Raw genomic sequence first — 14,109 nt, forward strand, 5'->3', positions numbered from 1 at the left:
CCAAAAATATATAGTCATACCCTTCGGGAAAAACAAGGTAACCCCAAGCTACCATATAGGTGGCAATCCACTAAGCACAGAAGAGGTTATCAGGGACCTGGGGACCCAGGTTGACAGTGGCCTTTCTTTTGACACTCACATTGCTAAAGTGGTTAGAAAGACCTTCTACATTGCCCACCTGATCATGAAGGGATTCACATCCAGATCTAGTGAGGTTATTGTTCCCCTGTACTCTTCACTTATCAGACCAATGATCGAGTACAATGCCCCATTCGGGATGTATCTCACCCGACATCTGCAGCAATTGGAGAGACCCCAAAAGTTCCTCACCAAAAGGATAAAGGGACTCCAAAGTCTGTCATATGCTGCCAGATTGAAGAAACTCCAGCTCTATTCAGTCGCATACCGTCTGCTCAGAGGTGACATGTGCCTGACATACAAAGCCATGTCCAACCCGGAATTAATGGACATGCTCCACCTCAAAAAATCCAAATCCACCAAAACCACTAGAGCAAGCGACTTAAACCTTAGCACGGATATAAATAGGACGTGTTGGAGGGATAGATTTATCACTCAGAGACTCCCTATGCTGTGGAATAAAATCCCGGTCCATGTGAGGCAGAGCACCTCACTGACTCTGTTCAAGAGAAATCTAGACCTGTGGATGGGAGATCGTAGGTTTACCCCGGGAATCATCTCTGTGTCACTGCTGGACAGAGGCACAACAAACTAATGGGCACAGTATTTTTTCATATAAGGGGTGGCGTAAGCCACAAAAATTTGGGCTAGGCTTATAAATGCCTTAGGGCAGATAGCCTAGTATAAACCTATGAACCTATGAACCTATGAACATAAGTCCCATATGCATGTGCAGTACATCAAGAAAGTGGCAGGGTACAAAAAAAGATGGAAGAACATCATGGTGCCATTATACAAAGACATTATTTAAGAAAAGTAAGTACTTTTTTCTTAAATAATGTCATTGTATAACAGAAATAACCAAATCCTGGGTGTGATATACTGAAGATTTACCCATGGTTGCCTTTGTTTAATCACTCAGGCTTTGCCCTCTTGATTAAACCACACCAACCATGGGTAAATCTTCACTATACCACACCCAGTCATTCGTTATTGCTGTATTATCCCAAAGGTTAGAGAAATATGCTAATGTGCTTGCTGTTTTGCTCAAATGTAATTTATAAGCACAGTATAAAAAGTGAAAGGTATTTGTACTTCAATTTGTGGTTGTAGATTTTTTTTAAACTGAAGCACAAATGTCGGCATACATTTCATTTCTGATTTTTATTGCATTACTATCCTTTACTTTGCTACGTTGTAGCATCCAAACACTTCATCAAAACCATAATCCGTAATTCTTGGGCAAGAGAAATCAGTAGAGCTATGTGTTTTTATGCAGCTGTTGGACTTGCAGAAAATACCACTTACAAGTAGAGTATTATATAGAAGACGTGGTCAGATATTAGGGTTACTGTCTTTTTACATGTGCAAAGTGGGACATTCTTACTGAAACTTGTGAATCTGCAGGACAAACCATGGCAAAATCAAATGCAAAAGAAGTATTCTCATCTTGTTACCAAAATAAAGAGTCAGTGACATTTGGGCTGGAGGCTAGACACTGCTTTCCCTAACAGAGATTAATATCAAACTATAGGAAGGGAAAAAGGAATAGGGGAATCCTAAGTGAAAGACCTTCTTTGGTTGAGTTTTTAGCTAAATCTAGAACAGAAGCTGTTGTTAAAAAAGGAAAATTAGTAGGGCATATAAAATAATGCATGATACCTATAAGAATCAATCAGAGGAGAAGGTTAGAAAAGATTCGGAAGATACTGGATAAGCAATTCACAAAGAAACAATGGGAGGGCATATATATGGCTCCCAAATATGCGACAGTCTAGAAGATTCAGGATTTTTTCTTTGAAGTGTTTACACAGGCATTTTTATGCCCCAAGCAGATTCCAAAGAACTTTTCCTCAAGTAAATGGCAAATGTTGGAGGTGCAATGGGGAAGAAAGAAGTAACCAGGAACATATGTTTTGGGAGTGTAATGAGCTGTCACATTTTTTAAAAATCCATACAGAGTACATTTTTAGAAATATTGGGCGAACAAATAGCTGGAACTAAAAAAATGTATGTTTTTGACTGGGACACAGGATCTGGATAGCCAATTTGCATTATTTCTTTTTAGTCTCTTCCTTCTAGAAGGTGCGAGGATATTTGGGATACTCAGGTAAGTTATATTGAATTAATTTACAGCATAATCTAAGGGGAGGATTTTAAGAAAATTGTGGGAACAATACATGCAGAATAATGTTCAGGAGGAGGAGTGAGGTGTAAGGAAAGGTAGGAATTCAGCAATGTATGTAATGTTGGACTAATGATGATTACAATGAAAGAAAAGATGTTATGTCTAATGTATGAAAACTGAAAAAAAAAACGTTGATATGGTTTGTTTTCTTTTCTGTTAATGTGTGTTTGTCTATATCTTACGTGATAAGAGTCAGTGATAAAGAATCTTATGTAGGGTTATTTCAGTTATTTAGTAAAGTATACAGTCAAAATCAGCTCTAACTCCAATAAAGAAAAACATAAAATCTAGACTGAACAAAAATAAATCTGAAGATAAAAAATGACAGCCCTCTCAGCTACCAATAGCAGCACGGTGTATTGTGGGTAAGATCTCTGCCTATATTTCTCAAACATCCTTGATTTTTGGGGACCTTCCAGATTTTGGCTTAGAAATTTGCTCATCCCCTTCAAAACTTAGTGATTTTTCTGAAAAGATTGAAGATTCTACAATAAGTAATGGCAACAATTACCTTTACAATCTTCTTCTGCTTCAGAAAATGTATGTTACATGAAATTCTTTCTTAGTCAGTAGTACAAATATCTGAAGTGCCACTGATGGAAAGAGTTCAGAGCTGTCTTTCTTCTTCACAACTCCATGGTCTACAGATCAGTCCTGATTGCAGAATATCTATCAATATCTTACCACAAGAAATCTGGACAAAGGCAAAAATAATAGGGAAGGGTGTCAAAAGCCCCCAAATAGGGACATATTTTAAATAACTGCTCTTATAAACTGTAGAAAGTGCATTATCTGAAACTCAAATATCTGTCATTGTTTACTAACTTCAGTCCTCAATGATTTTCCAGAAAAAAAACCCACAAATTTTATGAGGAACACATTAAAGAGGCAAAAATCCGGACAATTGAAAGGTATGACTTCCAGTAACACTATGTGTGGAATTTGCAGGTTCTTTCCACGCCTGCTCGGGTCTATAGTTACTTTAGTTTTCTTCCCCAAAAAGTAAATTGCCCACATATTGTAGTGTGCTGCCCACTCCAATATACCAATTCACAAACAGCAACTGAGATATATGCTCCAGTTCTAATTGCTATGTAGTTATTGTTTATAAATGTATTGGGGATAAGGATCTTCATTCCCTCCGCACAGCGAAACATTTTATTAAGCAAAACGCCAGTGCTAATAAACAATAGTTAAGAAATCTGTTGTTATATCAAATCTGCTTGTCTGCATTTGCCGTACCCATTATGGCGATGTCTGTAACCTCTTCCGTGAAATTCCGCTGTCGCATTTCACCTTTGTTTTTAACTGGTTGAGAAAACCGGAAGTGTTATGAAGTTGCTGGAAAAGCATAGGCTTCTCTTCCTCTCTAAATACACAAACAAACCGAGAGACCGATTTACGGACTGTGCGAAGTGTATTACTAGTACGGGGGTTGTGCAGTGGTCCTGACATTTGCGTTAACAGCTGCTTTCGAGAGTCAGCACCCCCCTCCGTCCCGCAGGTAATGCGACTATTTACCCTCTGGGGCGACATATACAGGGGGGGGTACCAGGTTGTCCACCATTAATTATTAAATACCTCAGGGGGTTACCAGTTGTATTTCTTGACTGGCACTTCTGGAGTGGGTACTCGGAAGGTTAACAACGTGATATTTAATGGTACTGACCAGAAGTGTCCCTTCTGTTGTTGGAGAGCAAGTAGCACGATATTGGAAGAAGTTATTAATATTCCCTTGTTTAAGCGATTTTATTTTTTTTTAAATACGATGCTAGTGTACATTTCTAATTAGTTTTTTTTTAGTGCTTCTCGATGTGCTACGTCTTTGATGGTGGCATTCGTGGAGGAGTGATGGCAGCCAGCCAAAAGACTATTTGGCATTTGGTGTTAACTGTATATCGCCAACTATCCAAGCTTTGAGACAACGGGTCAAACGGCGTGAGTGTTTGGGAGGGGGTGACGTGTATTGTTATTTGCAGGTGGTGGTAACAGGGCTGTGATGAGTTTACAGAATACAGTCTTGCCACCAGTAAAAAGGGATTGACAATCTGTTTATAAACTTGATTTTGATAGCACCAGAAAAAGTTTTGTGTGTGCTTAGTGTTGATTGGGCTCATTTAGACTTCGTGGCAATGTTTTTATGAATGTTTTGGTTATTGTAGTACTTGTGTGTTATCAACAGTCCTTTGTCACTGTGCCCCCCCACAGTTGACACATCACCTCATACATATGGGGTGCAAACTTAATTACTTTATTCTTTGGTGATTCGAAAGCCCATGACTTTTAAGAAAGCTTGCTTGGTGTTTCAGATGTTGGGTCTTATGAGTTTTTGGGGGACTTTTTTTTTTCATTAGACCTTGTACATCTTTCCCTTGAGGAGGGAGTACTAGTCTATTTAAGACTGCTGGCTTGCACTGTGTTTTCAACTACAAATACCAGCCTGATTTCTTGTGAATGTAAGTAGCGTAACAGCATTCCCTGTACAGTACCAGGAACTACTCTTCATTGTACAGCTTCCTGAAGCAGTGTTTTCCAAACCAACCTTCCAGCTTCGGAATCTTTCACGGAGTTAGATTGATAGATGGTATGCTGTGACTTTGTGGCAGTGGTTGTGTTCCATGACTGTGTTTGGTCTAGTTATGCTGCAGTACAGTTTGTTGTATGTTCTGGCAAGACATGTATGTACTTGAAGATGACTGGCCAGGATGTGATCACAGGACGACTCCATCTAGTGCCTGAAGATGTCTCATTACATATAAGAAGTAAGCATATGTTAGTTTGGGTTAAGGTAGAGGTCTTTTACAGTTGTGCAGAAGAGACGTGTACTTTCAGTGATATTAGACTCAGTGAACGTACACGTTAGTGCTGTGGTGTTTCCGTCTCTCATCTAGACTATCTTATACTTTTGAGTGTTCTTGCCTGCGCCGTTTAGTCTAATTTTATTACCGTAGTAATATCACTATTTAAGTTGTTCCATATTTTTTTGGGAAGGCGTATCACATTTGAACAAATAATCTTTCATATTTTTTAAACACCTTTATTGAAATATTGCTTGTGACATAGACAAACGTAAATTTATATAGACGTAATCGACCCATATTAACAAGTTCACATTTACTAATATGTCACATAGTTTTAATCATTTCAAGTGAATATTTTATTTTCATAGTATTCTCTTTTGCCGTGAGAATCTCACATTTTCTCTGTGTTTCAATTTTTTGGGTCTGATTCACTTTTTATAGTTTTGTTGTTGATAGTTTTTTTTTTTTAAGTAGTCAAACTGTATTAAGTTCACATTTACAAACACTATACTGCACATGTATTGCTATGTTTCATATAACCTAAGCAACATTACATAAATAAACCATCACTTAGGTTCATAGGTAGGTACTAGGCTATCTGCCAAAAGGCATTTATAAGCCTAGCCGGAATGTGTTGGCTTTCGCAACCCCCTTAGATTAGTTCCCTGTGCCTCTGGCCAGCAGAGCCATTGAAGTGATCCCTGGGGTAAACTTTGTTTCCCATCCACTCGTAAAGGTTTCTCTTGAAGAGGGTTAGCGAGGAGCTCTGCCTGATGTAGATTGGAATCTTGTTCCAGAGCATGGGAAGTCTCTGAGACAGAAATCTATCCCTCCAGCACGTCCTATTTATTGCTGTGGTGAGGTCTAGATCCCTAGAGCGTGTGACTTGAGGGGGTATGGTTTTCTTTAGGTGGAGCATGTCCAACAATTCTGGGTTGGACATGGCCTTGTATGTCAGGCAGAGGTCACCTCTGCATAGGTGGCATGTAACCGAGTACAGCTGGAGTTTCTTCAATCGAGCTACATAGGGCATCTGCTTGAGGCCAGTGATCCTCTTGGTGAGGTACTTCTGTGGTCTTTCCAGCTGTTGCAGGTGTCTTGTAAGGTACATCCCAAATGGGGAGTTGTACTCTATGATGGGTCCGATGAGTGATGCGTAGAGGGGCCCAATGACCTCTTTCGATCTGGATGCAAACCCTTTTGTGATTAGGTGGGTCGTATAGAAAGATTTTCTAACCACCTTGGTAATGTGATTATCGAAGGAGAGGTTATCTACTTGGGTCCCCAGATCCCTTTTTATATGTTCTGTATTTAGGGGGCTACCACCTATGTGGTAGTTTGTGGGTACTTTGTTTTTTCCAAAGGGGATCACTGTGCACTTCTTGGCATTTAGCTTGAGGCCATGGTTTTGACACCAGGTATCTGTCTCAGTGAGACCCTTTTGGAGGATGTCTGTGTCAGCCGGAGAGTCAGTTATAGCCCCTAGTTTGCAGTCATCTGCAAACTTGGTCAGCCATAGTCCTCATGTGCTTGCCTGTACCTCTGGGAAGTATATGCCGAACAGGAGGGGTCCTGGGGAATGCCACTTGTAACCGGTTTAGAGTCGGACCTAGCTCTCGCAACTCTTACCATGTGGGTTCTGTCCGTGAGCCAGTTGGCAGTCCATCTCATGACGTATGAGTTTATGTTCAGGCTAGTGAGCTTGTCTATAATACCTGAATGGGGAATGGTGTTGAAGGCCTTTGTGAGGTCTAGGTAGGCTGTGTGGACCACCTTTCCCTCATCTATTGCCTTGGTAACTGTCTCAAAGAAGTCCACCAGGTTTAGGCGGCATGATCTGCCCTTAAAGCCGAACTGGGTAGGGTCCAGTGTTTGGAGGTTCCCAATGTCTCTGTTAAAGAGATCCATGATGATGTGCTCCATGGCTTTGCAGACCAAGCTAGTCAGGCTTATAGGGCAATAGTTCCTGGGGTATGTTGAGGCTCCACCTTTGTGGAGCGGAATAACCGTTGCTGTGTGCCACTCTGTGGGCACGTAGCCTGTGGAGAGGCTGAGTTTAAACAGTGTGTTTTAGGTGAGGGGTTAGTTCATCTTTGAGCTCATGTAGGATGCAGACTGGGACACCGTCCGGTCCCTTTGATGCTGTGTTTTTGGCTTTGGAGAGGGCTGTTTTAACCTGAGTGTCTGATTTCAGGGGCACTACATTCTTCTGGTATAGTTATGGGCCCTTTTGAGGGTGAGGGGGGTGAAGTTTGCACTGAACCTGTCTGCCAGAATGTTGGCTATATCGGTCGGTTCAGTGTATTTTGTGCCATTCTGCATTAACTGTGAGCAGATCTGAGAATTGCCACTTAGATTCTTGGCAAAGCTAAAGAATGCCTTGTTCATCACTACAGGCTAGGCTATCAAGGGCATTTATAAGCCTAGCCCATAGTTATGTGGCTTTCGCCACCCCTTTAGTTTGAATAAAACTATGCCTATTATTTTGCTGTGCCTCTGTCAAGCAGTGACACTGAAGTAATCCCTGGGGTATCTTTGGAGTCCATGGCAGTCATACATTTATATAAATGAAAACAAACCACACTGACACAATCCTAATCATTTTCAAACAGTACATAGCTTATTTAAGTCCTGTCTTCTTGTAAGCCTTATTCTTCCCCTGTATGTATTGTTCTCACAATTCCCTTTTTTTCCTATGTAGTTTGCTCCTACCCTTTTCAAAAGATCTCAGTTAAAGTTGTTTTATGTCTCTTACTACATTCACTACTTCTAGTATAGTTGGTTTAGGTTTTGATATCTATTTTCTAGTAAATGCTTTTTTGGCAGCCACCATAGTTAAACACAGCAAGGCCTTACCATGTCTAGGCAAATCCGATTCTTTATCATAGCTCGGAAAAATCATCTTCCTCATCACACCAGTCTGCTGACCCTGCATCCCTGTTAGTGCATCCCACAGGGAATCCTTAAAGTCCGCGAACTCACCGCACTCCCAGAAAATATGTTCCCAATTACCTATTTCTTCCACTTTGCACCTCCAACATTTGCTGTGTACCTGAGGAAAAATTCTCTGGAGTCTACTTGGGGTTTAGAAATGTCTGTGCAAACACTTCCAAGCAAAAATCCTACATCTTCTGGATTTTGTTGTATAAATTGGAGACCTACATGTATCCTCCCATTGTTTCTTTGGGAAGAGAGAATGTATAAGCAATTCACAATCTATTTTAATCTCCTCTGATTGATTCTTACAATTATCATACAATATTTTATGTATTCTACTAATTAATCCTTTTTAATGGCAGTTTCTGTTCTAGATTCTACTAAAATCCTTACCACTGCTGGTTTTTCATTTAGGACCCTCCTATTTCTTTGTCTTTGCTTGTACTCTGTCAGTCCCTGATAGAGAAGGCAATCTCTAACTTACAGTCCAAATAAATTCTTGGTATCTTCCCATTCTATTACCTTTCCCCCTCTAGTTATTTGTTCCCAATATCTTGGTTCCTTTGCCAGTTTTCTCCAATAAATTCCAGCCCCCTCTTACCTGTTGCCTGTATCCTGAATTGCAGTCATCCCTGTCAGCAGAATTTCCTTTCTCCATTCCCGTGTTGGCTTAGTTCTTGGAATACTGTTTGCTACTTTGTGAATATAATAATCTGTATGATTATTGGTATTTTCCTTAAAGATCTGCATCCAAAATCCCACTGTCTCCTTGTTTCTTGAGCTTCCCCCATTTCTTCATCATCCCTTTCCACTTTGACATATTGTTTTCTGCTTGTGCTATGTATAGGAGTGTTAACTGTAGCTCTGAAATAACCCTTCAAATTGGGTCAACTCAATCCGTCCTGTTCTATTGAAAGAATTGGCTTATCCCAGTTGACTCTTGCTGTTTTCAGCTGCACCTCTTTCTTCATCTGATTGCTCAAAATGTATGACTGTGTAACTTCAAGACTTGTGACATGACAACAGCCTTCGGTCCATGGTGGTCAACAAAGTACGCTTTTGAGCAGGTTTGTGTTTTGAATATGGTGTTTATGGTCCGTCAATAAGTATCACAGAGATTCAAAAATAGTTTCACTTTTTTCGAATCAGGCAAGCCATTCCTTCCTATTACACCCCTCTAGGTGTCTGTCATTCCCCAAAAGAATGCAGAAGTCTTGACTGCCTGTCACACCATGGCCACTGTCAGCAAGGCGGCTTACCATTGTGAATAACTTCTAAATGCATATGCACAGAATTTTCCTTTGAGACTGTCGGAGTTAGTAAAAAAGAAATGGTTTATCTATGGAATAGTTTTCATTGGCTTACAGTATGCCTCAGATTTCTAGTCAGGATTGCTGCTTTGTCTGCTTCTCTGTAAGCTTAAACATAGTAAAAATCTGTATTGCTTTCTATTCTGCAATACGAAGGAACATTGCACTTTGAGTTTTCTCTCTCTTGCGTTTGTTTTTGGAACATACATCTCGTTTTTGCGAATCTAGAGTTTTTAGGCAAGCTTCCATGTGTTTTCAAGGACATTTGAAATGAATACATTTTCAGGCCTAAAATGGAAGTAGTACAGCTAAAGGATGCCAGTGTTCAACAGGATTGAGAGTGAAAAGCAAATTTACTGTTTGTAAGAGTATTGGGACTCAAAACAAACAGTAATCTGATATGCCAAAATACTGTAAGATTGTTTGTTTCAAAGCTTACTAATGGGAGAACGAACTTGTATCAGACATTTGAAAAAATATTGAAACTGTAGAGGATCTCTGAAGAAAACTGTTTTAGAAAAGTTTGTGTAGTGGGGGACAGAGTTTTGCCAGAACATTCTTATATCTTGACACAATGTACACAGCATACATTCAAAGGGGATCTAATGAAAAGACATTGGATGTGATGCGAATTGCTGTCAGCTTTTTACTGAATGTTTGTTTTTAGTCCCTTTAGTTTTGTACACAGGTCAGGCATATTTTTATTAACCAGAAGAAAAGTTGTAGATACTTATTAATAGAGAGTTGAAAGATTTTATCTGGTAGGAAGAGGACAAGAGTCAAGTGGGACAAGTTGATTCTTTGATAGAAGAAGGCGGACTGGAATTACCTGATCTGAACGGGTATTTCAGAGCTAGACAGTTAGGGCTCCTATACATAGCACAAACAGCTGTAATTCAAAGTAGAAAAGGGATGACTATGCAACAAGGGGAAGCTCAAGAAACTGGGAGAGACTGGGATTTTTGATGCAGATCCTTTATGAAGAATAACCATGCAGTAGCAGAAATTATTCTCAGAACTAAGCCAATATGGGAGTGAAGAAAGGAGGTTCTGTCGATGGGAATGACTGTATTTAGGGATAGAAAGAATTGTTAAGAGAGATTGGATGTTATGTAGTCCTATCTCGCCATAATTCTTGCTGGTTGGGTTCGAAACCAATCCTCGACTCTGACACGGCCGAATAATAAAGCTCGAGAGCTTTCAGTGGCTCGAGGCTAATCCTCTATCCCATGATACTCCAGGCTACATCCCCAGATCTCGTTTGCCACGCAAGCTTTGAGACGTTTCTTCACTTGGCTCATTGGCTAGCTTTTCAATTATGTGATATTTTTTCTAGCTAGTTGTACTATTTTTTCTTCCCTATATACCCCTGTTAGCTGTTCGTGTTGTCTACGTTAGAAACCCTTTTAAGTTTTTCCGCCCCTTTTTTGAGTGTGCCGAGTCCTGTCTCGGCCCCATATGTTTCAGAGTCTTTTCCCTCCCAGGTCAGATCCCTTTTAAGTTAGAGGGTTCTGTCCCTTTCCCCTTTTGGTAGAATCTGTTTTAGTTAGAGGATTCTATTTATATATATATATATATATATATATATATATATATATATATATATATAAAGTTTAGTATTTTAGTTTGCCTAAATAATGTCTAAGGAGAGTTTGAAGGACTCCTCTAAAGAACCCAAGGAGCATAAGCTTTCTGGGTTCAAGAAATGTGTAAAGTGTGCTAGAAAGATGTCATTGACAGATGCGCACACTAATTGTGTTTACTGTCTCTGTGCCATACATATGCAAGACCCTTGCACTATTTGTCACGGTTTTAGTAGTAGAATTCTGCAGGAGCATAAAATTAAGTTAATGGCCAAAGGTAGTCTTCCTTTTCAGCAAGCTTTGGATGAGGACTCTGTCCTCTAGAAAAAATCCAGTTTCCGCTCCAGATTCAGAGCCTTGCAAAAAGATTTCGGAACCGAAGGATCTCTGCTCCAAGTCTGCGTCATCAACCTCTTCGGTGTCATTAGTCATTAGTGTCAAAGGATCCGACTGAGGTTTCTACTCCTCGGACCTCAGCTTTGGATCTGATGGTGGTCTCACCAGTCTTGATATCTCCCTCTTTGTCCACCCACTCCTCCAGGAGTCTTTCAGATGATGATGTAGAGCGGTTGGTGAAGAGATTGCTACGCACACTGGCCCTGGCTAAATTGCTTGAACCTCTGGACCCAAAGGCATTAGAGCCACCTGTCTCCACTCCACCTTCTTTGATTTCTCCTCCGATTACCCTAGAGTCTTTGGAGCTGGAGGGTGTGGATCCGATTGTAGTGGAACCGTTGGCTCCGAGACCCTTGCCGGCTTCTTCAGTTCCGACTTCAGCTCTGGTGTTTTCGGCTCCATCCGGTGCCGAGACATCTGGGAGCCAATGCTCTCCGGTCGGCTCCGGGGGTGAGAGTCTGCATGGTATGTCTTCGATCTGACTGTCCCTCTTGGTGCTTCGGCTTGGTTGAGCTTGGCACCTACCTCTGCCTCGGAACCACCTCCTCGGAGCCGATCTCCAGCATCCTTGGTACAGAGGTCTTCTCCTGAGCGGGGTGGGGGGGGGTGCTTTCAAGGTAGCAGAGAGGATGCTGTCCTCTCAGACATCACCAATCTAGGATTCACTCCCTATTCCCCACCAGGTGCCTGTGTTTATCTCTTCTCCACCATCTCCTAAGCGTAGAGATCCAGAACCTCCGGTGACCACCGCGGTTGGTGCCCCCTCTTCTGGGACTTCTCCTGAGTATCCGTCAGAGGAAGTTCCCAGGAAGAGGCTTTGCAAGAGGGAAGCGCATAGACTTCCCTGAGTCAGTCACTTCTGATACTGACTTGGATGAATCCGAAGGGTCCCCAAGATCACCCTCTGAGGATGTCTCCTTTGCTGACATCCTGGAAATCCTGAAACAGAGGGGTGATTGGCATCCCATCAACCCTTTGGAGGACGATTCAGTATACCTGGAGGCTTTTGGATCTCACCCTTCCACCTCCTGGGTGACTCCTCCTTATGACAAGTTGTTAAGAGGTAATTTCCAGGAAAGCATGGACTTCACCGGACACTGTGGAGCCTGTTCCGAGGAGGCCAAACAAATTTATTGTTGTTGTATCTTTCGGCTTTTCCCGGTTAGGGGTCGCCACAGTGGAACTCCGGTCTGCTAATGATTGACAGTAGATTTTTATGTACCGACTTGCCAGGCCTGACGCACAACCTTCAACGAAGGTACACCCATTCACGCATGTCTCCACACAGAAGACGCTTTAGCTGAGAATCGAACAGGACAACGTCTTACTGTAAGGCGACAATGCTACCGCAGCACCACCACCGCAGTCCCACAAATTTATTACGGCCCCTAAATAAATGGAATTTTTAACAAAAGGAGTTCCTGTAGATGCCATGGTGGTGGCGCCGGCCACGAAGAAGGAATTGTCAGACACCTCTTCATCTATCCATCCTCCTAAGAAAGGCTCTAGGACTACGGATAGATATGGCAAGTGCATCTTCTCTTCAGCGACCTTCACCTTGCGGGCATTGAACTATTTATCCCATTTCACTAGACTTCAAAGGGATCTTATCAAAGAACTAGGAGATACCCTTCAAGGAGCAGTAGCTGCGGGGTCCACAGACAAGGTATCCTCACAGCTAGCCACCCTTGCCTCTATCGGAAACTCCTCCATGAGGCTAATCTCCTATGCAGCTGGCGAGTAGAGTGGCTGCATCAGAAATTCCTGGATGCACCTTTGTAACTTTGCTGACCCTTTCAGGTCTTCATTTACCAATTAACCTTTTGATGGTTCAGCCTTGTTTGGACCCATGGTAAAAGAGACGCTGACCAGGTGTGAGAAGGACAGTAAAACCTTATCTGCTGTGGGAGTCCGTTTTTCTGCCCCCTCCAGACCTTATCCCAAAGGTCAAAAGGGTGGGAAAATGTGGTTCCTTAAATCCCAAAAAGGTTTCTCGGGCACACGTGATGATTCTTCCTCCAGGGGCAGAGGGGGAAGTTATAACGGAAGACACTGCCCTAACGGCAGAGGTGGTCTGCAGAATCAGGGTGACGGGGAGACCTTCTCTGATAGGCTCTACCAGCGCTCCTGAAAGGAGACCCGCCTGTCCTTCTCTGGAGGCAGTCAAGGGTTGCTTGTCATTGTACCCAAACACCTGACAACAAATTTCCTAAGACAAATGGGTACAAGAGATGATATCCAGAGGTTGCCTCATTCCCTTTTCTTCCACCTGTCCAAAACAAAAGTCCTTACCAGATGTTCCACCCACGCAAAAGGACTTGGCAACTCTAAAGATTCAATCATTGCTAGACAAGAGTCATCCAAGAAGTCCCCGCAGACCAGGTAGGATCCAGAACGTAGGATCCAGAACTTACTCAAGGTTCTTTAGTGCCAAAAAAAAACAGGGGACTGGAGGTCCATCCTAGATCTCAGCAGATTAAACAAATCTGTGAAGAAAACAAAGTTCCGGATGGTAACCTTGCAGTCGATATTCCCTTTCATAGGGAAAGACAACTGGATGTGCTCTATCGACCTCAAGGACTACCATATAAAACTGGACAGGCGGTCCAGAAGGTATCTGTGCTTCCGGCTGGGAGCCAGTAACTACCAATTTCCAGCCCTACCCTTTGGCCTCACTACAGCCCCCAGGGTGTTCACCAAATGTATGGCAGTGGTCACGGCTCACCTGAGACGTCAGGGATTCCGAGTGTTTCCAT

General features: G+C 42.0%; 1 protein-coding gene across 1 annotated transcript in view; it reads left to right on the plus strand.

Moving 5' to 3' along the window:
* The first annotated feature begins 3,642 nt into the window (after nucleotides 1–3,642).
* DCAF8 (DDB1 and CUL4 associated factor 8) overlaps nucleotides 3,643–14,109 on the plus strand; it is a 1,751,511-nt gene continuing 1,741,044 nt past the window's right edge. The window contains exon 1 of the mRNA XM_044059248.1: nucleotides 3,643–3,830. The gene's annotated coding sequence lies outside the window, so the exon portion shown is untranslated. The remainder of the gene's footprint in view (nucleotides 3,831–14,109) is intronic.

The sequence above is a fragment of the Protopterus annectens genome, chromosome 17.part0 (assembly GCF_019279795.1).
Source record: "Protopterus annectens isolate FY-2018-M chromosome 17.part0, PAN1.0, whole genome shotgun sequence".
Classification (NCBI taxonomy): Eukaryota; Metazoa; Chordata; order Ceratodontiformes; family Protopteridae; genus Protopterus; species Protopterus annectens.